General features: G+C 41.5%; 1 pseudogene; it reads right to left on the reverse strand.

Moving 5' to 3' along the window:
- Positions 1–8,237: 8,237 nt before the first annotated feature.
- LOC147451316 (uncharacterized) lies at positions 8,238–8,915 on the reverse strand (annotated as a pseudogene).
- Positions 8,916–26,691: the final 17,776 nt, after the last annotated feature.

The following is a 26,691-nucleotide window of genomic DNA, read 5'->3' on the forward strand; positions in this document are numbered from 1 at the left end:
CAAAAGGTGAGACTAATAAACCAGAGCCAAACAATTCTGAATCTTGCAAGCAAGCTATATTGATCACCCTAGGAAGAAGGGAGTTGTAAATCCATCAAGCTCGGCTTATGCACCAAGAAATGCTACACCGATTTAGAGCTTCTAGCCAACAGACCTCTTCAAGGCAAAAACCATTGAAAGATCATATGGTTGTTGGAAGTTATCAATTGAACCAGATTCCATCAGAGTCCTACAGATAAATGACTCTATGAAGATCATCAAGGACAGAAGTTTCAGTTGATCTCCACAAGTCAGAGTCAAAAGCCGACAAGTCCAATAGTATTCAAACAGTTACATGTGACCAAGCTCACATATGCATATCAAGATGCAAATGGTAATGAATACCAACAGGTTCATGACCTTGTACAAAACCCTACAGAGATGGCCCGACTGAAGTCAAAGACTATTTGAAGATGATGCAAAGCCTCAAGCTGCCAGAACAGGTGGTAGAAAAGTCAAAGTCAATGGGAGCTAAAGTCCAGAAAGCTACACAAATCACCACCAAAATCTCCTCCAAAGAGGCAGATTCTGCCAGAAAGTACAGTGGATCTTCTAAGATCAAGGGTTACTCAGATGCAGGTGGACAATGCTCATCAGTTGCGGATAAAAAGTGCAATATTACAGCCAATGGAGCCAACATCTATTGAAGCAGGTGATCAAAGCAAAGAAATGTAGATAAAGCTCAACCAAAGGACGCTACTACAACAAAAGCAGTCAATTTAGACACAAATCCTAAGACGATCAAGTGCAACATTGTTGGTGAAAATGAAGAAAAGTTGTCAAAGCTAGATTTTCAGTTAGATAAGAACCTCATGTCCTTTCGCACTTGGAAAAGATGTGGCCAACCGTAGCTGGAAGATGCTCCTGAATTTGTGAGCATATCAGGAAACAAACAAATAGAATGATGGGGAATCATCTCCACCACCGTTGAAGTAAGTTCACAGATCATCATAGCTCAATTCCATGTGATCACAGCAAAAGATATGCCAGATAACATAATGATGGGAATGCCAATGGCCCAGAAGATATTAGAGATACATAATTAAATGAAGATGCAGTCTTCAGAGACAACAAAGAATGAAGATTAAGACTGGTCACCCGCAGACGACAGCACAAGGTTCTCAAGCACAACTAAAATGGAGACTGATATCAAAGTAGATCTTATTGAAGATGATTCATCTCCATTGGATAGAACTTCAGAAGAGCTAGAAGCAGATCAGGCAACAAGAAGTGCAGATCAAACAGAGCAAAGAGAAACCATGATAGCTATTGATCAAAGAATGCAACCAAAGCCAGAAGTTAAGAAGAACGGAGTTGCACACAACCAGGAATCAATAGGAAGTCCAAATATCAATCACTCATTGCCATCCGAATCAGCCGATGTAAGTCAGATTGGAAAACAGAGTCTCAAGACACCTTCCATAGAGACACATTTAGATCAAGACGAGACCATGACAAAAGCAGGACAAAAATCTTCAATAGAACCTCCAATGAGAATAGCTATATTTCTCAGCAGTACACAAGGAGCAAGTGTCAGATGTAATGCTCTATTGGATAAAGAAGCAAAGTGCAATATGGTTGCAGAAAACATCCAGAGTATTCTAGAGATTACTCAGGGAAAACCAAATAATAGAGAAATCATGTGTAAGGCTACAAGTAAATAAGAAATGGTTGCTACCCTTAGCATCCATAATCATGAAGAGCAGGTAAAGTTTCAGGTGAAGCCTTCAAAGGAAATGCTTGCAAATGTCATCCTTGGAAATCGGTGCTTAGATCAACACAAGGCCTACAAAGAAGATAAAATGCTAATACTCTCTTTTCCAAGAGGTAGCCAACAGCATTTACAAGTACCGTAAATGCTAGATTCAGAGTCGCAGAAGTTACAAGAATCAGAGACAAATGTTGCAGACAAAGGTAAAGCTAACATGGAACTTCCACGGATTAGCAAGAAAGGTGTGACATCGTATATCTCTACATCAAATAACCCTTGTGGATCAAATACTTCTAGCAAGTCAGGCTTTCAAAACTTAAAGTCAATTACTGACCCAATTGAAACCTCTAAGGAGACACCCAAAAAAGCAAAGGTATATCAGCCAAAGTATTCAAGAAATCAAAGGAAGGTCAAGAAATTGTTTGTTACAAGCAGTTTAGTCAAAGTCAATGATCCGGTTTGGATTAAAGACAAGAAATCAACACATAAAGACAAACACATGGGATGGATAGCATCACAATGGAGCTTAAAAGAACAAGAGTACTATGGAGGTAACAGACAGATATGGGTACCAAAACTGCAGGTTAGAGCATATGAAGTGAAGTCAGGACCCTCCCAAGAAAGAAGGCCCACAAGGTATCAACCTTGACAAGATCCTAGGATACCTAAGAAGCAGGTATACAATAGAAAAACATTGAAAGATGCTAAAGTACACCACAACTCTCAAGAGGATACAGAACAGAGACAGACCTCAAAGAATGTTCCTCTTGGACAAGGATTTTACACAGGGTATACAAAGATTTGGCTACCAGTCAACCATAAGCCAATTGCAACTACACTAGATCTCAGGAACTCAATCAGACCTAGAGCAAAGCAAAGTCAACAAAGGAGATACAAAGGTCATCAAGAGATTTGGATTCCTAAGACTTCCAATGCTCCTAGTCAAAAGCCAAATGCCGACAATGAACAAAGGCCTACAACAACATCAAAGACTCCTATCAACACACCCAATGGTAGAATCAAACAGATAATGGAGTCTTCACTGTCAAAGAAGGACAATCCAACCAACATGAATGCAAACTCAAAGATGATAAAACAAGTATGGATAAAGAAACCTTCAATGCCAACTTGGTCCTTCACTAATCCTATTTTTGAGGATTCAAGCTTACTTTTATATGAAGAAATGTTTGTAGTAAGCAAAAGAATATGAAAATTCAAGTCACCAAGGTGAAAAAAACACGCTTTGGAATAGTCAGAATCCGGGCCGTTGAGCCATAAAATGAGCAAAGCATTAGTCCCAAAGCTTCAAGTCATATTAAACTATGTGCTAAGAGTCATAGTTATTATTAGGCTTACGCTCAAGCTGGAAGAGTTGAACCTATCTAAGTCATGTCGCTCATGCTGGATGAGATGAGCATAAGAGTCGAAGTCTATTAACTTACAAATGGTGGAGTGTCGTAGAGTCCAACACTCATGCACAGTGCACAATAAGATGAGAACACATATCCTCGACAATAAAAACCATTCTTGAAGGGGTGCCAGTTTGCAAAGCCATGTCATATGCTCTTATAGCTACACCATCTTCTTGAAGAACCCATCCAAATCTTTCTTGCACAACATATTGTTTTCCATGCATTTCTGTGTATGCATATATAGGATGTCCCACCATTGGACATATGCATTAGATACTCTTTTTTGCTTCCACTTGTGCACCTTGAGTGGACTACAACAGGCAAACCAATGTTCCATCATGCTACCCTCTCATATTTGCTGCCTTTTTGATTCCATATCTATTAGCAAATAATCCCTTGAGTACTTTATTAATATTTTCCATGCTAATAAGTACTCCAATAATGCGCTTATCCCAAAGTCACTTTTTCCCACTTAGGTTTTTTCCTTTGGTTATCCAAGTATTAGACCCTAATTTAGAACCTCGTCATTCTACTTCCCTTGTATATACTTTTCATAAATAAATAGTAGCTTCATCATCATGCTATTACAACGGACAAATGCAACATCATCTCTCACATCAGACATATTTGGACCAATGAAGATGCTGCACCAGATTGAACCTCATCAACAAATTCAATGACAAATGAAGACAATCAGCATATCAACAACCAATCAAAAACCTTCCACAGCTTCCACGGACACTTTTCAACAGTGCCCGAGGACAAGCACTTAAATCAGAAGGGGGGAACGTTAACTGAGTCAACATCAGTTAACAAGAGCTACTAAAGACCAAAGACATACGGATGCACATCAAAGATCAATATGAACAAGCAGTAAAGATTAGAGTTACACATTTTGTACATTTTCCCAAAATGGTCACGTATTGTAAATATCCTAAGTATTTCAAGCCATTGTAATATTTTAATGTGTTACAAGCTCAATGGGAGTTCCAAGCTGTAAAGAACAGGTCAGTTAGTGTGTCTAGGTAGCATATTCAGTAAGTGGTGGGGCCCTAAAGACCTTGGGTGCCCGGACATTGCATATTTTTACCCTAGGTATATAAGGCAGTACAAAAGAAAAGAGGGTTCTCAAGCTCATTGGTTGAGAGTACTCTTTGGTGAGATCTCTTGAGGTGTGTGGCTATGGAGTCCTTGAGCTTCTCCTTGCTCATGTAACTTGGTTAACACTAATCAATGCTTAATTCTCTTTCACTATGCCTCTCTCATACTTCTTATGATTGTCTATAATGCTTAGATTAGCTAGATCTTAACTGGTTAATACCTCTTTAATATTGTGTGATTGCCCTCTCTTTCTTGTGTGTACATGTAGGTTTGATTGGAGTGTGGTGCTCGATAGATCTATGTGTGTGTGCTTGCGATTAGTGTGTTGCATGATAGGATTAGTGTTGTGTGTGTCTTGCAATCGTTAGTGTGTGTGACTGGGTTGATTGGAGGTGAAGAGAAGTGGATGTGGAGATTGCCCATCATTGTGGCTTAGCTCCTCCATAGGCCGAGAAGCTCACCTCATAGAGTCAACCATTCATGTTTCCATGATTATCTCACTAATCGTGTGAGTGTTTCCATGCCATATCCAGGTAGCTCATCTCTCTGGATTGATAATTTTGTTGGTCATTGGAGCTATGCAATGATGAAACCCCCAACAAAACTTACGGTATCAATGTTGATCTTGTTTAACATTTAAACAAGCTTGTCATAACATAGACATATGATCATCTAGAAACTCCTTGACTTGCAAGATCTTCTATGTGGACAACCCGAAAAAAATTGGTGAATGGGGTTGATAACCATACATGAGCATAAAAGGACTAAAACCTATAGAAACATGTTTAATACTATTGTAAGAAAATTTTTGAATGGGAAAATAGTCTTCCCAAATTTTTTTCTTCTTGCTAAGATAGATTCATAACATGTCTTCCAATACTTGGTTTAACCTTTTGATTTAACCACTTGTTGTAAGATGATCCGCCATACTCAAACTTAGTTGAGTAACTACCTTATGGAGCACTGCACACCAAAAATGACAGTTAAACTTGCGATCACAATCACTTACAATACTACTCGGTAAACCATACATCTTGTAACACTGCACACCAAAAATGACTATTAAACTTGCGATCACAATCACTTACAATACTACCATACAACTTATAAACATTCTCCACATATAGTTTTGTTAGTTTTGAAGGAGCTTTATAGTAGTCTTTGTCGGTATAAACCTACACATCTTAGTAAGACCATCAACCAAAATCCTTATGAAAATCATGTCCACAGTTAGTAGTAGGCAGTCCTGAAACTAAATCCATCAAGATACTTTCCCACTTTTCTTTGAGAATCTCTAAAGGATGTAAGAGTCCTCATGTATTTAATTGTTCTACCTTATTAACTTGGCACTTTTGGCAGTTTTAGCTACATAATCTTGAACATACTGATGCATATGATGCCAAAAAAATTGTCTATGGATGAGTGCATAGGTCTTATATATCCTAGGGTGACCTGCACTAGGACTATCATGACAATCATATAAGATGCAGCATTATGTGTTGGAGTTCGTTGGTACACATACTCTCCCCTTGTGGAGCAGGTACCCCTTTCCAAAGGAACAATGTTTCCAACGAGTCAGTGCATCACTTGAAAAAGAGGATTTGGATATGAAGCCTTGAAAACCACTTTCATGTGAGTGGGTGAGATCTTGCTAAAGGACATGACTACCTACATGAGAGAGACTTATCATGTTCACACTGACCCCTTAGATATTTAAGAAACTCACTTTGAATTTTTGTAAATGAAAGAGCATTGATGTCATGCATGCGACTTAAGGCATTAGCTACAACATTGTATCTAAAGGGTGGGAGTGGCTACTAAGTCTGGGGTCAAGACACAAATATTCTTTAATAGAATTTCCAGTAAACTTTGGAAGCACCGAAGTGCTCTGTCTACTCTTTGGTAGGATTGGTATGCTTTGAGAAAAGCACACGCCTGTTACTAAGAAAGCTAACAAGCTCCTTATTTATCTAAATTCTTGTTTCTAGGTGAGCCCACAATCTATTTGGCCTTCCATTTAGATAAAGTTTCAATTAGGACAATATTGGAGATCCGTGAAGGAGATTCGCATGGTCTCTTGCTGACATGTCTGCTACCAATCGAGATCGAGCCATCTCGAACCTTAGGTATAGGCAATGGATAGATCAAGCCACTACATGCTCCCCTCACAATCACTAGTGATTTTCAGTGCATCTAGAAAGAATGCTCTAAAAGCACTAACGACATCCACTGTTTTCTAGCTATCTCACTCAGATCAGACTCTATCTCACCTGAGGAACATATCGCACATGACAAAGTGTGTATGATGCACGACTTGGAAATGACAAGCAAACATCTCTTGATACCACTGGGACAAACTTGGACTCCCCAAGTCAAAAATCTGGCATGAACACGAGAGAATCACTTGAAAAAACTTCACAAAACTTTACCACAGTTCAACTAGAGTCAACACAACCCAGACTAGTTTCGTGCCCAAATGTATTGGCCTCAAAGTCTAACGTTGCTTTTGGTGTTATTTTCATATTATCGCTTGAGCAAAGTACAAAGTCTGAGGTTCCTCTCTACGTAGATGCTTATCAGCCAATCTGAGTTCAGGAGGCCCTCAAAGTACATTTTAAAGGCCCCAAGTGCTCTCAAAAGCAATACATGAAAAGATTCAAACTCAAGAGCTACTGGCCCAAAAGTTACCAGTGAAAAATGCAAAAATCCATACGCTACCACGTCAACACTTGTCAGTGCATTTTGCAAGATCCTGCATGGCTTTCCATATCAGCATGCTAGCACATGTCTTGGGTGTCTGTAAAGTTGTCCACGTCTGCACTTCTAGCTACCACGTCATCAGTTTGTGACACTCACTGTTTTGCAAAGAACAAGACAACCCTTATGGCTAGGTGTAAACTGACAAATATTTACACATAGATATTGTTAATTCAAGAAATTTGAAATTGCATGGCTGCTGCTTTCACGTAGCCATGTACTTCCTTTTCACATTAATGTTTCTCTCATTCAAAGTATATGCTTGTTGTTGTTAATGTGTCACAACTTGGATAAGGTTGCTTAGGATCTTTGTGGGCTATTGTCATGAGGACATTGTGCAGCACCTCCATAAGGGCATTGTTGGTGGCCTTCAACTTTCCAAATAGGGCATTGCATATAGCGTCAATTTTCATAATTCATGCTTCCAAAAAGGCTTTGATTGCATACACCTCAAAGGTAGGCAGTTTTTGGCAGATGTGAAGCGATGGTGTCTCTATAGATGCAATCACGTATGCTTGGCATTTCCTTGGTCAACATGTATGCCTACACTTCATTAAGCACAAAAAGCACTTGAGGAGCTTCATATATGGATGTTGTCTCTTGGAATGTACCGATTGCGGGATATGCCTAACTTGGGTGGGGTAAAGAAGCTCTTGGATGTTTTTGGTTGGATGCCAAGCGAGGATTTTCACTCCTTATGCAATCACATACGCTTGCATCTTGAATGCAAGGGTCATGGCCAAGGAGCTTTGGGATGTTTTTAGTAGATGTAGATCTAGAGGGCATCTCTCCAAATGCAATCATGTACACTCGCATCTTGAAGGTTGTGGCACTACATAAGATGCTGATATGGGAAAAACCATTCATAATGATATGGTTAGTCACGGGTTGTTGAAAGAAATTGTCGTGCTTGGCTCTGCCTTATTGGACATGTATGCGAGATGTGATGCACTTCATTAAGCACAAAAATTTCTTGACGAGCTTCCTATCTGGGATGTTGTCTCTTGGAATACATTGATTGTGGGATGTGCCCAACTTGAGCAGGGCCAAGAAGCTATGGGCTGTTTTTGGCAAAGGGAAAATGACTAGTATCTCCAATTGCAATCACATATGCTTGCATCTTGAAAGCAAGGGTCAAGGTGAGGAAGCTCTTGGTCGTTTTCAACAAATGCAGAGTGAGGACATCTCTCCAAATGCAATCACGTACACTTGCAATCCTATCCAGGATGTCGTCTCTTTGAATACACTGATTGTAGGTGGTGCTCAAGAGGTTGATATGGCCAAAATAATTCATGATGATATTGTTAGACAATGGTTGTTGAAAGAAAATATCGTTCTTGGCACTTCCTTGGTCAACATGTATGCTAGATGTGGTGCACTTCATAAAATATAAAAAGTGCTAAACAGGCTTCTTGTCCGAGATGTCATCTCTTGGAATGCACTGAATTTGGGATATGCCAAAGTTGGGTAGGGCCAAGAAGCTCTCGGCTATTTTCGGTAGATTGGAAGCGAGGATGTCTCTCTAGATGCAATCACATACACTTGGCATTGAGTTGAAACATGCCAAATGTGGTGCACTTCATAGAGCACGAAAAGTACTTGAGGGGCTTCTTGTTTGGGATGTTGTCTGTTGGAATGCAATGATTGTGGGTTATGCCCAAGTTGGGCAGGGTCAAGAAGCTCTATGTTGTTTTCAATAGATGCAAAGCGAGGGTTTTCACTCCAGATGCAATCACATACGCTTGCATCTTAAATGCAAGGGACATGGTTAGGAAGTTGTGAGCTGTTTTTAGCAGATGCAAAGAGAGGGCATCTCTCCAAATGCAATCATGTACACTCGCACCTTGAAGGCATGTAGCATTACACAAGAATCTAACATGGGCAAAAGAACTCATGATTCTATGGTTAGTCACACGTTGTTGAAAGAAGACATTGTGCTTGGCATCGCCTTGCTCGACATGTATGCCAGATGTGGTGCACTTCATCAAGCATAAAAAGTGCTTGAGGAGCTTCATGTCCATGATGTTGTCTCTTGGAAGGCATTGATTGTGGGATATGAACAACTTGGGTAAGGCCAAGAAACTCTTTTCTATTTTTGACGAATGCAAGATGAGGGTGTCTCTCCCAGATGCAATCACATAGTCTTCCATCTTGAAGACAAGGGTTAGGGTGAGAACGCTCTAGGCTATTTTCTGCAGATGCCGAGTGAGGGAGTTTGTCCAAATGTAATCATGTACACTTGCAATCCTGTCCAAGATGTTGCACTCAAACAAAGTGAGAGAGGGAGAGGATAGTTGTATTGAGGAATGGGATAAGTATGGAGAGCTCTCTCTCCCTCTCTCTCTCTCTCTCTCTCTCTCTCTCTCTCTCTCTCTCTCTCTCTCTCTCTCTCTCTCTCTCTAAATGTAGGGCTTATGTAGATAGTGTTGGCATGCCTAAGCATTGCTAGAGGCCTTCCTATTGTACCATTGGTAAGAGCGAGCGAAACTCTCCATAGGTGGGCCATACAAGCTAGTTATTCTATGAAAAGGGTGGCCTTGCCTAGATGCAATGTGGGAGTCTTTTATGGAATCTAGTTTACTTCCTAAGTTTTAAAATATTTTTTGGTACACAAAAAAGAATCAAAAGGTTTTAAAAGATTCTTATGTTTAAAATTCTAATTATTTGTTGCACCCCTCCAAAAAAAATGAATGCACCTTTGGGAACACCATTTGAAAGGACATGATTTCTTTCTCTTTAAGACTTTTTGAGAGACACATGTCTAACAACAAGAATTGAATGACATTCACCCATATGGATACTAAGGCCTTTACTAGGTCAAAAAGTAGACAATGTGTAAGTGGGTTCTGTAAAACATTGTAGAGCCAAGTTCTCGCGTTCATACTCGCTTACCTTTTTGGCCCTTCCCAAAGGGCAAAGGTCATAGAGATGACTTTTCTATTCGGCTAGCTAAAAATAAGATCAATTTTTGTTGGAATAAAAAAATTTGAAAACTTAGTGGGCACTTATTGTTGCAAAAGCTTGTGAAGAAAATGACGAAGCATTGTGTACTAAAAAGGACGTAATCATTCATGATGAGGTTATATTTATGCGATGATACTCATGCTACTTGGGGCTTTGAAGTTTGGAGATAAAATCATGGTGGCTTTAAGTCATGGTAAATCTTGTCTTCAAATCATATCTAACATTTTGGAGTTTTTGGAAATACATTAATGTGGAAAAGGAGCCGCTAGTGGCTAGCCTAAAGGGTTGGCACCTAAAGATGTTTGGAGCAAAGAATAAGTATGCGACTCTCACAAACAGTCGGCCATCTAAGGTGTAGGTAGGATAGGGCCTAGATCACTAGGACTCTCTCTCTCTCTCTCTCTCTCTCTCTCTCTCTCTCTCTCTCTCTCTCTCTCTCTCTCTCTCTCTCTCTCTCTCTCTCTCTCTCTCTCTCTTTCTTATGAGATCCGCCAACGACCGATGCTAGATCTCCTGTGATTCAGCTATCCCAGCTAGATTCTTAGTTCACACCTAGCAGTTTAGGATTCCATAGTATTTTATTTTGTCTTTTTGTCATCTTGTTACTCTGACTTTGTATCAGATCCACCACATTGTAACTTTCTGGTCTCATAGGTCACTTTGGCCTTTTTGAAGACGTTAATATAACATTTCATTTCATTGCATTTCTGTTTCTCTCTCTCTCTCTCTCTCTCTCTCTCTCTCTCTCTCTCTCTCTCTCTCTCTCTCTCTCTCTCTCTCTCTCTCTCTCTCTCTCTCTCTCTCTCTCTCTCTCTCTCTCTCTCTCTCTCTTATATCTCACTGTTTGGGAAATGGGCCGCTACAATAGGCTAGTTGCTTCATGTTCTTGTTGCATTCATCTGAGAGGTTGAAAAGGCTGGTGGGAAGGGGTTCTAGGATTGGTTCACGTCCGGCGATGGACATGCACCGTTCAAGGCAAGATGACTTAGGAGCATGATTACAAGGTAGGCACCTAGGACAAGGCAAGTGGAGATGCTTTGCAACTAGCATCCCATGCAGAATAGAAGGTATCATAAAAGCCTAGGATGAATCTGGTTGAGAGAACTCTCTCTTTCTCTAACACATGCAGACACACATATGTAGAGAGCATTTTCTGCATCTGTGGGCTACCTTCATCGAGACTCTTTTCCATGGTTTTATACAAAGTCATTTGGGTGCTGCCAACCTTGAGCTTGAAAGTTTTTCCTCAAAGAAGTATCCCCGAAGCTGCATATATCACCAAGAAGGAGAGAATCTTGAAATCTGGATAGCTTTGGCTTCATATCAAAGAAGAAGAAATGGTTTTCTTAATCCTTGACGTTGCTATTGTCTACCCTTTTGATTTCATCGTACTCTTCTCCCAATGGCTCCATGGTCAAGTGCAATGTAGTGCAAATGCAAGCTTTCCTCGTCCAAAGAGAATTTAGCTCGTGCTTGTGTTACAATGTTCCCACTATGGAGGGCTCAATCTCTTCTCAGTGCGCGCAATATTTCCTCTTGCAAAAGCTACAAGGCTACTTGCCTACTAAGCAAGAATGTCATTTGGATGCCTCAAGCAACATCACCTCTAACTCAAGAATCCATATTGCTCCCCTCCAAATTTGGGAGAGTTGTTGACAACAACACAAGTACTCCCTCCGAATATCCATGTGCGTCCTCGTCTCTCTCTCTCTCTCTCTCTCTCTCTCTCTCTCTCTCTCTCTCTCTCTCTCTCTCTCTCTCTCTCTCTCTCTCTCACACACACACACACACACACACACACACACACACACACACACACACACACACACACTAGTATATTGGTCATAAGTTCCTTTAAAAAAACCCCTCAAAACCAACACCCCCCCCCCCCCCCCCATGGTTGCATAATAATACCCTTTTGCCATGCCATTGGAAATTGCCATATAATGGGACTTTACCCCCGCTTAATCAAAGCGTGAAGAAAAGAGTGCTATCATCACACGGGGTAGGCGGCCCTTGTCTACTCTCCATCACCTTCCCCAGGCAATGGCACTTACAGGCTCGCGCAGTTGAGGGCGGCCGAATGCATTTAACCTACTGGCTCTGGGAGCGTGCATGCCATCCTATATAAACTGAGGTGAGGGCATACTCTGGCCCTCACTTAGCCCTGGAGTAGGTCTTTTTTTTGCTCATTTTCGCCACTGTATGAACTTGCTAAAATGGAGCTTGAAGCTCAAGTAACACAGGTACCTTAATACAAGCTTCGGTTTTGTTTTGATTGTTGTTGCAGTACTGTGCATGGTTGGTAAAGAGAGATGCCGTCTGAATTATACACTGTGTATTTGTCATAAACATAAAGACAAACTTTTGAGCCATATGGCTTAGGATTTGAGAAGAGTAATGGTTTTTTTGTTAAAAGGGAATGCATGCATGTAATCTAGAGGTCGGCTCTGTAAAAAGCCACTGCAGAACTTCACCCCCGCATAATTTGGGATATAAACTACTACACTTGGGCGTTGTTGTGGGCCTTGAGACTGCTTGTGCATAAAGAGCAACTGATTTTGGGACTTTTTTGTTGACTATACTAATGGGGAGAACACCTGAGTGAACGGTGTAAGCTCTACAGATTGCTATATTGGCTTTTTTGCCGCTTTAGGACTTTACCGATGCAGGCACAATGTGTGTATATGTGTGGGTGGGTGGGTTTTTGTGTGTATATGTGTGTGTTTTTGTGTGAGGTTGCTGGTTCGGCCTGATTACATGACTGTTCTCAGCAGCAGCTATACCTTGGCACTTATACAGTGTGGCCCTAATAACTTCTTATGAATAAAAGGAGACTGTGTTTTGATTAACTGAGGCAATAAAATGGTTTTGGCTAGGGGTTTGTGGCTCTATTCTAGCCGCTGCAGGTTCTTACAATTATTACGGGCTTGACTGGTTATTTTGCCTTTCTGCTGGTTTGGTTTGGAAAAAAAAGGGGATCTATTCGTTTAGTACCTTTAGTAGTTACAAGGTATGGAAAACTTGTGTTCATGGTATTAGTGAAGGGAACACTTGCATAAATCTGGGTGTCGCTACAGAAAGGTGTAAATGGATCTGTTTTTAGCTGCTACAGGACTTCACCTTTGCTACCGGTTAAGCTCTGTTCTTAAACAATTGCAGAAATCTCTTGCTTAAGTTTTTATAAAGAAAGTGGGGCTTGACTGTCAGGTTTGAAAACTATTGGTCTTTCTCTTTGGTAAACTATTGCCACACCTAGACTTGTGTACAATATTTTCCCTCATGATTTCATATGAGGCAAAGGTTTGGGGAGTTTTTTAGCTCATCTAATACCTATGGTTGTTGAAACAATAAGGCATCTTACTCAAGCAGGGCCAGATACTACCATTCTTTATGGGATGCTAATAACTTAATAGAATTCTTGGGATTTTGAAGGTAAGTATATGGCTTCTACTTTCAGCTTTGGCATAACTACCGAGCTATGGCTCGTGACATAAAGTTCCACTTGGTAAAGATGGAGTTTTTGATACTCTAATGATTGGTCATGCTGTCACTTTTCTGGTTGTAAAAAGGGATATATTCATTACCCTCATCTAGTACCTTTGGTAAATGAATGATTAGGCATCTTATACAATTAAAGTCGTTCTTGACCTCTCTTTGCTTAAAAGGATGCCAAAGATACTTTGAGATTGCTACTCCTAAAGGTAAGTATATGGTTACTACTGCAAGCTTAAGCATAGCTACCACGCTATGGTTAAACAAATAAACCTCACAAATGGTTTATTTTTTCTAAAGAAAAACTCTTGATATTTGGGTTCTTGTTGAGCTTCATAGCTTTGAGTAAAAGGTAGAATGTAACACTCATTTTGGAAGTAATAAGGAAAGACTACTAAATAACCCAGCTTGTCTAAAGTAATTAAAATCTGTAAGATGGACATGGATAACAACTGATAGGGTCCATTGATACTTGTAAAACACATCCAAGGCTAACTGAATTGTTGTCTTGTTTGGATGGATGTAGGTAAGGACTCTATCTTATCTTGGAGGGTTTTCTTTTCTTTGGCAAGCAACCTTACTTTAATGAAGTACTCACAGAGGAACGGGGAAGTTCTTTTACTATTGGTCTTACTGAAAGAGGATCTCTTTCCTACAATCATGGTACCTAAATAATTCTGATACTGAGTTATTTTTGTACATATCAATTCATTATTCCTTGGCCAGCTGTCTTTTGAATGTAAAAATTCAATTATGTCTTATTAGTTAAGATTTAAACAGCTACACACACACACACACACACACACACACACACGTTGATGTGGTTATTTGACTCTTAGGGCTTGTGCATTCCACAACATAAAAACTCTCTCTCTCTCTCTCTCTCTCTCTCTCTCTCTCTCTCTCTCTCTCTCTCTCTCTCTCTCTCTCTCTTTGTGTGTGTGTGTGTGTGTGTGTGTGTGCAATGTGCATTTCAGATCTTGAGGAGGTTGCAAACTCCCTATCTCAAGAATCAACTATTATTGGAGATGATACAACAAAAAGGTTAAATAATTGTTGGGCCTTTGAGCTGAGTTTGGAAACATCACACATTCTTGATGTTCATAGGTAGTTTGTACTTTGTGGCCATTACTCTATTGATTTTGTTCTCTCTCTCTCTCTCCCCCCCCCCCCCCCCCCCCCCATGATATCTTAATAGCTACATTTCTTTGCTCAAATATTCCTCCCTTCCTCTAGGTTCCTTGAACTGTAAATTAGTAAAGGATGATTATCCGTTCTAACATGACCTATCCCCTACAATAAGCTTGACCACTTAAACTAGTGGGGGGGCTACATTTTTTCCTCCTTGTATTCTCTGGGTGCCTTGGAGTTTAACCCCTCTTCTAACCCTAGGCTAAACCCCCCCGAGGGGATTTTTCACCATATGGACCTTAATGATGAGAATTGAACTAGTTCTTAAGTACAGTTAGCACACGTAGGAAACTACCCTTAAACTCACTATGTATGGGGTGTGCTTCTCTAGTGAAAATGTATCCTTACACTTGTTTTTTGAGGAGTTATTGCTCCCTGGCTTATTCAAGTATGTGCTTTATAATTTTCTTCCTCCCGAGCATTATGGCCCCGCCTATAGATTCTCACCGTGCATACTACACAACAAGGTTTTCTCTAGCTCTCCCTTCTCTTTCCTCCCTGCACCTTTGCTCCTAATAGCTTGACAACATAGCTGCAGTCTTGGACTTTGGGCCGACCTTGTAAGCAAGGCTTGGAGGACTCTCTGCTCAAAATTGGATGGACTGGCTTCCACTTTCTGCTATTTCAATAAGGTGAGGGATGATCTTCCCCTCACTTTGCCTTGCTTTGCGTTGTGTGTCTCTAGGAAAGTAAGTTGAGTGAGTGGTCTACCTATTACACTGGTTCTGTGAAACTATTGTGTGTAGGGTGGCATGGTATCCCTTCCTAAAGCTTCACACTATGGAGTTAGTCGAATAAAACAATGCATCTCAGGTCGGTGTCGAACTATTGATGATAAAAAATACACATAATTTGTGGCTTTTTCATGGTATTCGGTTTTTCTGTGTCAAATTGCTGTTGAGCTATTAATGATAGAGAAATACCCTTAATCTATGTCGTTTTTTAGTTTTGCCGTGTTGTGTTACTGATGCATTTAAGGGTCTAAGAAATATGGCACTTGATTTTTTCTATTGATTTTTACAAATTTGCAATAATGATATGTTATTTGGGGGCATAATATTTAATGGGTTGCTGAAGGGTGGTATTGTGACATGCATGACGTGTTGCAGCCTAGCGGCGGTAGCCTATAGGGTTGCTCTCTCTCTCTCTCTCTCTCTCTCTCTCTCTCTCTCTCTCTCTCTCTCTCTCTCTCTCTCACACACACACACACACACACACACACACACACACACTGTGGTTTTATACACGACGCATATGAGTGAGGAGTTCATGTTCCTTGTAATTCCAAAGCTATCATTGCAAAGGGACGGGCGGAATTGGTTGGTGGAGACAATTAATACCTTAATAAAATATATATAATCAAAGAAGTTTTAAGCTTTTTGGTTGGTGGAGACAGTTAATACCTTAATAAAATATATATAATCATAGAAGTTTTAAGCTTTTTGCAAGATATGAGTTCAGGTTCGCGAGCTTTGTGATTTTTTTCGGTTTTTAATATATTTCTCCACTCACAATTGTGAGTTTGGTCCTCTAGCAGCCCTCGTGATCTTATCACTTGCTCCACAACCTAGCTATGGAGGAAGGTCTTGGTTACACTCTCCTCCTCCTCCTCCTCTTCCTTTCATTTACTACTTACTTGATTCTCCCTCGTTTTCTCTGCAACAACCTAGCTATGGAGAAAGGTCTTGGTTACAGTCCTCCTCCTCCTCATCTTTTTTTCATTTATTACTTACCCGATTCTTCCTCTCCTCTTCCGCATGTGCCTCCTCGTAAAGTTGATTGGTTCAAAGGGTTGCTTGCGGTAGGTGGTGTAACTCTACTTTTCATCTTGGTCCACGCACAACACGATCTTAGGTGCCTAGGCTCCTCTGCAAAGCAAGCTGTTCATATAGGCCATCGCACTATAAAAATTTTAGAGGAGGCATATGATGTAGTGGACAACGGCATCGAGTTCAAGTACAATATTCTTACTACTAAAGGTGAAGCGATTGTGAGTGACAAAAAGGTTGTTTACAAATTTTGGTAAGGTTTACCTTCAGCATCACTTTGTGTGTGTGTGTGTGTGTGTGTGTGTGTGTGTGTGTGAGAGAGAGAGAGAGAGAGAGAGAGAGTTTTGGTGAATAAGCGTTCAACCTTATGAGTTTCCATTAATTCAAGTGTCCAGCCGAAAATCTTGAAGATACTTGCTGGTTTTTGAAATGTCAACGTGCAGACAGCGGTGTTGTGACATAAACCAATAATATGCCTAACATCATGTGCTATAAATATGGCCCAGTGTTCCCCACTAAATGATTGAACATAAATTCATTCTAATGAACATGCAAAAAGTGGCTAGTCCAATGTGACAAGATATATCTTTTGAAAAGAAATCAACATCATAGAAGTGTGCAACACGAAATCAATCAAACCAATGTGGTCTCCTTGTGTAGGCAAAAAATGTTAACAACAACAGTTCATTGGAAACAAGTACCACATTTTGTATATTAATTGATAAAGGAGACTCTAGAAAATGTTATCAGACTTTTTAATTAAGTATTTGTTGCTTGTAGAGTAGATAGTGCACGCTTCAGGATTTGAAATTTTGATGGCTAAATTTTGTATATAGAATGGTAGGAAAAACATGAGCAAAAGTACTCCAATTCACCAAGATGCTAAAAAATGAGAGTTTGGTCCTTGTAAAGTGGCAGATAATTCATAATTATGGATTCTATGCACTTTTTCTAGATGCCATCATTTAGACAGTAGGGAAGCTGGTGGTATCTATCTTTAATTTCCAACAAAAGACCATGCCACCGATGTGTCTTGCGTGGGTATCCGTTTGCATGGCCATTGTAAGGTGCAGCGAAAGTGAATGTTGAACTTTGATCAAGATGAGTGTTCCAAACTGTGCTTAAGGGTTCCTTTTACTTACGACAGGGAGAGCCTTCGGTTCCTTTAGTGAGAGAGTGCAAATGTTCACAAACAAAGTGAATGACACTGTGAATGAAGGTGCTGAGAGAGAGAGAGAAAAGAATACGACACAAGACGGTTGTCAAACCCTCCTCCAAGGATCCCCTCTCTATGGCGAGAGAGGTCTATGCTATTGATTGCACAAATCTGGTACAATGGTCTAGATGCAATGGACTTGTCGACCATGTCGACGACAATGATGACGACGACGAGACGGACTGAAATCTGAAAATGCTAGGGGCTGAAATCTGCAAATCTGCTAATTGCTGAATTCTGACTCTGTGCCAGCAAGGACGACGACGCGACGACAATGCACTGAAAACGCAAATGCTGAAATCTGTGGACATCGGGCTGAAACTGAAAACGCTGGCCGATCTGACAGTGCGGTGAGGATCTGCTGTAGGTAGGTGAGATCTGCGAGGTTTGAGGCTCATTTTGCGGAGTCCAAGTGCTGAAAACTAAAAACGTTGATGCTAGGGGCTGATCTGTTGCCGGGAATATGCAAAACGCTAGAGTAGTTTGTAAACTGAAAAAACGTCAGGCTAAACCTGGGATCTACAAAAACGCTAGGGGTCTGATGACTGAAAACGCTAGGGAATCCTGTCAGTCTTGCTGAGAAGGTGTACTGCCAGTTGATTGCTGGAACTCTGCCAGAAAGTGCTAGCGCTAGGTTCCTTATATATTAACTTAGCAAAGTTGCCCTACTCAGTTTCCCAATAATTAATAATAAGTGAAAAATGGATAAAATAGGGAAAATAGGTTCGTGCATTGTAAAATGCTCATGATGGGTACTGACTGTAATGCCGATGATCATGCTGTGTGCAACCAGAGGATATGCAACTACTCTAAGTGCCTACACATGCACGGCTTGTGCACAGGCTCACAAAGGTGCCAGAACACTTCCTAAGCTGACCCAAACCCTAGACCTGAAGTAGCTTGTCCACATGCATATAGGGTCAGATGTGCCACAGTCAAGTCACGATCTTTTCAAGTTTGCATGTACTCTTTAAACTTGAAAGTATTGAGCCTGTGACAACTGAAGCTAGATCTGCTGCATGGAGTCGTAGCCAGTGCTCATTAAAACACCTTTCTTCTTGCTGAGTGACAACAATCAGTGGCTTGCAAAGTGGACTTTCAGTGGTGTATTCCAAGTGTCAAAATTTTCTTTTATGTCTTTTGATTTTCTTGAGAGAGGGGAGAGGCCCAACTTTTGGTGCATGAGTAAACACCACATTATGCATATATCACTCTTCATTGAGGTTCTTTGACTGTTTTGTCTTGGTACTTTGTTTATATCCATGTTATGTCTAGATGCAATATCTAGACGTTCTGGCTTGAGCATTCTTCTCCTGAAGGTGGATGTTCCCTTGGACATGTGTCTAAATGCGTCCCAAATACACTTATTTTTAAATGACAAAAGTGGCTCTTTCTTTTATTTTCAAACTTATAAAAAATGTCAATCAACTATTAAATTTCACCAGAATGTGTCGAGAAAGGGTGTCACATGACACATCCAACCCTATGTGTCCGTGGACAAGCTACAGCATGAGCACGGTTCAGTTCAGTCAAGTTAGTTTAGAATAGGAAGTGATCTGACACTTTTGTGAGTCTGTTCGCAGACCGTGCATGTCATTAGATGCATATCCTCTGGTTTCACATAGCCTGACCATCAGATTCCCATCAGATCCCATCAGTAGCATTTTTACAGTACATAGACCTATTTTTCCTATTTTTGACATTTTTCACTTATTATTTTTAAGTGACTTTTGTTGGAAAGTAAGTAGGGCAATTTTGCTAAGTTTGTATATAAGCAAACCAAAGCTAGCACTTTCTAACAAAAGAGGCAGCAGGAACTCAGTCCAATAGGCACCTTCTCAGCAGGACCCCAGCAAGCCTAGCGTTTTTGCATCTGCAAGAAGGTCTAGCGTTTTGCACCCAGATCAGCCAGCGTTTTTGCATCTGCAGTAGCCCGACGACAACAGAAGAGAGATCAGCCCTAGCGTTAGCAGTTTGCAGCAACAGATCAGCAACGTTTTTGCAGATGAAGACAAATCAGCCCTAGCGTTTTTGCATCAGCCTGATTCCTCAACGTTTTTGCAGATCTTCGCGATGGAATCATCCCTAGAACCAGCGTTTTCAATTTTCAGCCTTTAGACAGTGCAGATCAAGTCCCGAACCTCGCAGATCTCACCTTTCCGTAGCAGTTCCTCGCCGCACGGTCGGTTTCCGCAAGGTTTACAATTTCAGCCCAAAAAATGCAGATTTCAGCATCTCTGTTTTCAGCACGTCGTTGTCGCATCATCGTCACCGACATAGAGTCAGAATTCAGCAGATAGAAGATTTGCAGATTTCAGCCCTTAGAGTTTTGAGATTTCAGCCCGTCTCATCCTCGTCCTCATCGTCATCGACATTGTCGGCAAGTCCAAGCATTGTTGAGATTTGTGCAATCATAAGTAGACCGCTCTCGCCATAGAGAGTCGGGCCTTCGGAGGAGGGTTTTACATCATCTCTGGTGTCGTATTCTCTTCTCTCTCTATCTCTCAGTCTCATACACTTTCACGCACAGTGTACATTCACTTTATTCGTATCCATTGCACTCTCTCATTAAGAACGGAAGGCTCTTCCTTCCATAAGAATCAAAAGGAACCTTGAGCACAATTCGGAGCACTCATCTTGAGCAAAGTACAAACATTCATTCCGTTGCACCTCCCCTTCCGCATCTACGCCAAGGATTGCACTATGTCCTATGGAGGCTTTCGACAAGAGGATGATGGCCAAGAAGTTAGAAAGCGAAGAAAGAATAACGCCATCGACCGCAAATATGAAGAAAGAATGGTAGCCATAGCGCGTGAGAGCGAGCAAGCACGCTTGGTAGCCAAAGCAAGAGAAGCAAAATTTGATCGCGAGAACAAAGAAAGACTAGCAGAATTTGATCGCGCATGAAGTTAGATAGCGAAGAAAGAATAGCAGCCATCGACCGCAAATATGAAGAAAGAATGGCAGCTTTAGCGCGTGAGAGCGAGCAAGCACGCTTGGTAGCCAAAGCAAGAGAAGCAAAATTTAATCGCGAGAACAAAGCAATAATGCAAGAGATGTTGTGTAAGGTGCAGCGGAATGAGTGTTGTTCTTTCTCAAGATGAGTGCTCCATAATGTGCTCAAGGTTCCTTTTTGTTCTTATGGAAGGGAGAGCCTTCCGCCTTTAATGAGAGACTGCAATGATCACGAACAAAGCGAGTGGACACTGTGCGTGCAAGTGTATGAGACTGAGAGATAGAGAGAAGAGAGATACGACACCAGAGACGTTGTAAAACCCTCCTCCGAAGGCCCCACTCTCTTCGGAGAGAGTGGTCTACTTATGATTGCACAAACCGGTACAATGGGAATGCATGTGACTGATGCAAGTCTAGGCTATGTCAGTGATGACGAGACTAACCTAAGGGCTGAAATCTGCAATCTTGTATGTGCTGTCCAAAAACGCTATGGGCTGAAATCTGAGGTTTCTTGGCTGAATCTGCTACTCTTCTAGGGCTGAATTTGATGGTCTTGCTACTGCTGAAAATCGCCAGGGCTGAAGGCTGTAAAGGCTGAAATCTGCAAACACTGGGATCTTCAAAAATGCTAGAAGAAGAGATCTTCAAAAACGCTAGTTGATGGGGTATGTGTGGTGATGATCTCTTGATGGGAAACGCCAGGCTGGTGTGGGTGATGGCGATGTTCTCCTGCTGAAAACGCTAGGGATGAAGCTAGCAAAATGCTAGGTGCTGATGTCTTTGCTTGGAGAGGAGACCACCAAGTTCTTGCTTTAGAAGTTGTCTGCTGAGCTTGGCTCTTGTTGCCTCTTCTGCCATTTAGTGGTAGTCTAGGTTTGCTTATATACAAACTTACTCAATTTGCCCTACCTACTTTCCAACAAAAGTCACTTAAAAATAATAAGTGAAAAATGTCAAAAATAGGTAAAATAGGCTAAATGCACTGGAAAATTTTCCTGAAGGATTCTGATGGGAATGCTTATGATCTTGTTGTGTGCAACCAGAGGATATGCATCTACACTAAGTGACTGGGCATGCACGGTCTGCGAACAGACTCACAAAAGTGCTAGATCACTTGCTAATCTAGACTGACTGGACTGATTGAACCCTTGTCATGTTGTAGCTTGTCCACGGACACATAGGGTTGGATGTGTCACGTGACATGTTGCGACTCTTTTCTCAAGTGCAGGTGGAGTTTGCACAGAATCAGGAAAAGGAGACTCTCTCAGTCTCTTCTTCTCCCAAGCATGACACACAGGAATTTTCACGATGATACGCATGATGATTTGAATCATAATGATGAGCATGATGATTTTGATGACACTGACAAGCATGATGATTTGGATGACAATGACAAGCATAGTTTTTTCTAACGTCAACCATGCGGCATACGCGGGCGGGTATGGAAGCCCGCCACAAGCCCGGTTCAGACCCCCTAAAGATTCCATACATGGGATACCATACGGCACCCTAGAAAAGACTAGAGAGTAGCACAAAAGCCACAGAATACAATAAACCACTCCTTGGTATATTGTAATAGCACTATAGGGCAAAGGGTTCGCACATGGGCGAAATGCCCATCCGGCTCAAAAACGCCTAAAATCTGGCCAGTTTTTAAAATCGCTGCCCCACGTATGGAAACCCCAATCATACTTCAATCGGGCTCATACGCGTCCGGAAGCATGGTTGGCCAATCATGCGCGTGAGAAAAAAACTATGATGACAAGCATGATGATCAAGCTGTGATTTCTCACAAGCATGATGATTTGCATGAAGATGATGTGATTATTCACAAGGATGATGTGTTAGTTGATACTTTCTCTAGTGAAGCTAACCTCATTGCAAATTCTATCAATCACGAAGAATCGATCTTGGCTCTCGAGCCTAGGTCCCAAGAACCCCATCAAAAAGAACCGATCTTGGCTCTTGAGCCTAGGTACAAAGAACCCTCACAGGAAGTACTATGTGTTCGAATGATTAGTTAGCACGCATTGTTCAAGTGTTTCATTCGTGATCGTTTCTTGTATTTTAGTCAGCGTCTTTATGTGATCCCTTTTCCTAGGCATGATATATTGTACGTTGAACACGTTTCACTCATGAATGAGCACAGATGTATGCGGATTATTCATGAAAAGCTAAAAAGTATGCATTCAAGGAAGTCACATTTCATGTCTCTTTCTTGGCACGACACAGTTCTAGAAAGAGCACATGAAAGTATGAGCACCAAGCATGGGCATTTCCGTTGTGAATTGCCACAGTTGATTGATTTAGATCAGCAAGACAAGATTCGATCTCATTGTTTGCGTGTGTGTGGTGAACGGGTTAGCACTCCATCTCTTGGTTCATCTACATTGCATGCACAGTCTTTGAGAAAGACAAGATTTTTTCCAGTCACTTTACATGGTATAGGTATGTTCATGTTTTTGTATTGGAAGTGGTTTTCGGGAATTTTTAGCCGTGGAGATTCTTGAAGACGGAAGAAGCGTGACTCTAGACCAAGTTGAAGCATCGAAGGAGCCACAGAAGACTTTGTGTCGCTTTCGGCGCGGCCCAAAGAAGAAGGCATTGCAGACCTTTATGAAGTTCAAGTATCGCACGATTCACACATCAGAGTGGGCAGGCGAAGAGTCCCTTCGAGGATTCCGGATGCTATTGGCGATCTCCCTCGACGCCATACAGTTCGGTACGAGTACCTCACTTTCAAAAGGAGGGGATGTCACGTGACACATCCAACCCTAAGTACCCGTGGACAAGCTACAACATGATCAGGGTTCAGTTCAGTCAAGTCAGTCTAGAATAGGAAGTGATCTGGCACTTTTGTGAGTCTGTTCGCAGACCGTGCATGTCCAGACACTTAGATTAGATGCATATCCTCTGGTTGTACACAGCCTGACCATCAGATTCCCATCAGATCCCATCAGTAGCATTTTTACAGTGTATAGGCCTATTTTCCCTATTTTTGACATTTTTCACTTATTATTTTAAAGTGACTTTTGTTGGAAAGTAAGTAGGGCAATTTTGCTAAGTTTGTATATAAGCAAACCAAAGCTAGCACTTTCTGGCAGAAGAGGTAGCAGGAACTCAGCTCAACAGGCACCTTCTCAGCAGGACCCAGCAAGCCTAGCGTTTTTGCATCTGCAAGAAGGTCTAGCGTTTTGCACCCAGATCAGCCAGCGTTTTTGTATCTGCAGCAGCTTGGCGACAGCAAAAGACAGATCAGCCCTAGCGTTAGCAGTTTGCAGCAGCAAATCAACAGCTTTTTGCAGATCAAGACAAATCAGCCCTAGCGTTTTTGCATCAGCTTGACTCCTCAACGTTTTTGTAGATCTTCGCGACGGAATCATCCCTAGAACAAGCGTTTTCAGTTTTCAGCCTTTAGACACCGCAGATCAAGTCCCGAACTTCGCAGATCTCACCTTTCCGCAGCAGTTCCTTGCCGCACGGTCAGTTTCCGCAAGGTTTACAGTTTCAGCCCGGAAAATGCAGATTTCAGCATCTGCGTTTTCAGCGCCTCGTCGTCGCATCGTCGCCATCGACCTCGTCACCGACATAGAGTCAGAATTCAGCAGATAGAAGGTTTGCAGATTTCAGCCCTTAGAGTTTTGAGATTTCAGCCCATCTCGTCGTCGTCCTCATCGTCATCGACATCGTCGGCAAGTGCAAGCATTGTAGAGATTTGTGCAATCATAAGTAGACCGCTTTCGTCATAGAGGGTGGGGCCTTCGGAGGAGGGTTTTACAGCGTCTCTGGTGTCATATTCTCTTCTCTCTCTATCTCTCAGTCTCATACACTTTCACGCACAGTGTCCATTCACTTTGTTCGTATCCATTGCACACTCTCTTTAAGAACGAAAGGCTCTCCCTTCCATAAGAATAAAAAGGAACTTTGAGCACAGTTAGGAGCACTCTGGTGTCATATTCTCTTCTCTCTCTATCTCTCAGTCTCATACACTTTCACGCACAGTGTCCATTCACTTTGTTCGTATCCATTGCACTCTCTCTTTAAGAACGAAAGGCTCTCCCTTCCATAAGAATAAAAAGGAACTTTGAGCACAGTTAGGAGCACTCATCTTGAGCAAAGTACATTCATTCATTCCGCTGCACCTGACAAAGGGATAGTACTGAGGGAACGGGTTTTGAAAGTCACGAAAAGCATCTAGGTTGTATCAACTCTAGCAAGGAAATGGCTAGGTAATTTAGGGATGAAGAGCACTTTCCTCTTGCTTGTATTTTTGTTGATGGGAGGTAGGAGTTCATCCCCCTCTTCATATTCTCATTCAACAGACCTCTCTATTGCGCGTTTTTTACATTGAACACTTATAAAAGTGACATGACGTTGGAGTTGAGAGTCTTGTTTAGTCTCCAAAAGCCTGCCTCGTTCCCACATCTCTTAATATGTTTCCTTACTCCAAATCTCTCTCTTGCATATCTATCTTGGGCTCCTTTCCCAAGCAATCTCTATTAGCATACTTCCGTCTCTGACACTCCCGCCTTGGCATCTATGGATGCTTCTTTGCACAAGCATGGTGCTAGTAGAACATTTCAACTAGCAGCACTTGGACCAATCACCATTGAGTCCTTTAGACTCCCCACTTGCATGGGCACCATTCCGAAGGGTTTCCTCTTCCATCTCCCATACCAGACGCGTCTGTCATCGTTATGCTTCAATGGCAATTGCTAGAGGTGCTCAACTCACAGAGTAGCGCACCAGGAAAGTCCGGTCTTTGTTCGCAACCAGGAGTACCTTGATTCGTTCATCTTCTGTTCCATATCGGCCTCTTCATAGGGGAGATAAAATGTTAGTCCCTTGTCGTTTCCATCCTACCCATAGACTTAGCACAAGCCAAGTGTCAAACTCATTACATAAACAACATGGAAAATATACATCATGCTCGTAGTCGGAATACGATAGTATTTGGCCAGTTCTAGACATGATGGACCGATGGTTATATAGTCTTGTGGTTAATTGTCATGCGCTTATAATTGCACTTTCTTTATCATGAGTGTCGACCGTCCTAGATTCTTGTTTATATAATGCTCAACCCGCAGCCAAAGAGTGGGCTCACCCCAAGCCCAAGAGCATGCGGCCTACAATGGATGTCTCTAGCACAAGTGATGACATCTCTTACTACCACTCCCACGCATTGATGCAGGTGTGTGGTTAGAGCCGCCTAAACAATCCACTAACTGTGGTGATCACAATAGATAGCTCACAAATGAGCATATGGTCCTATTTATAGGACTTTTTAACTTCCCTAACCATAGGGCCCTTATTACAGTGGTTGGACATATCACAGGCGCCCATCCTGATGCCTTGGGGTCTAATACTTTCCTCCTTATTTTTTAATGATTGGCTAAGCAATGTTCTTGGTTATAAAATCTTGGGAATGACTCTTAAAAATGGTGATCAATTTTCCTCAATGCTTTCACTTGATCAAAAAATCAGGGTAAGAAGTCTTTTGGGACCTTCAATCCTTGATCAAGAACCAATTGGGGCTCGATACGAATATAACGGATGGTATTTGTCAAATTCTCGATTTATAGTAAAGGAAGAATCTGCACATCCTATGTGGTCCCTTTTTCAAGCATCTAAAGTGGAACATGGGATGGTTAATACTACTTGAAGGTAAATCTAATTGTACGACACATCACTACTCTTCTTGAATATTTGGAATGGACGACAATATTGCAAAGATGATTGTGAGCATTGACTTGTGCAGATCGTCTTGAGATTATCAATGCTGGGTAGTTTAAAAGATAGCCCAATCCCGAGTTGTCTTAACGTTTTCCTTAGCAACCACGAGCATCTATTGCCTGTCGTGCAAGAACTCGGCTATAAATTGCATCTTCATGCCCTTCAGTCCAACGACAATAAGTGGATCTGCCGAACCATCCATTAGCAGAAACGGGTGTTAGGTGTAGCGAAAGACTTTCAAAGTACAAGATCTATGTTTCGCACAAAACACAACCTTCCTTCCTTACTTTTGACATGATACTCAGCACACAGAGCGAACTGGAGACGGTGAAGGTTATGTGCGTGTGT

The sequence above is a fragment of the Adiantum capillus-veneris genome, chromosome 9 (assembly GCF_014529385.1).
Source record: "Adiantum capillus-veneris isolate H3 chromosome 9, ASM1452938v2, whole genome shotgun sequence".
NCBI classification, from domain to species: Eukaryota; Viridiplantae; Streptophyta; class Polypodiopsida; order Polypodiales; family Pteridaceae; genus Adiantum; species Adiantum capillus-veneris.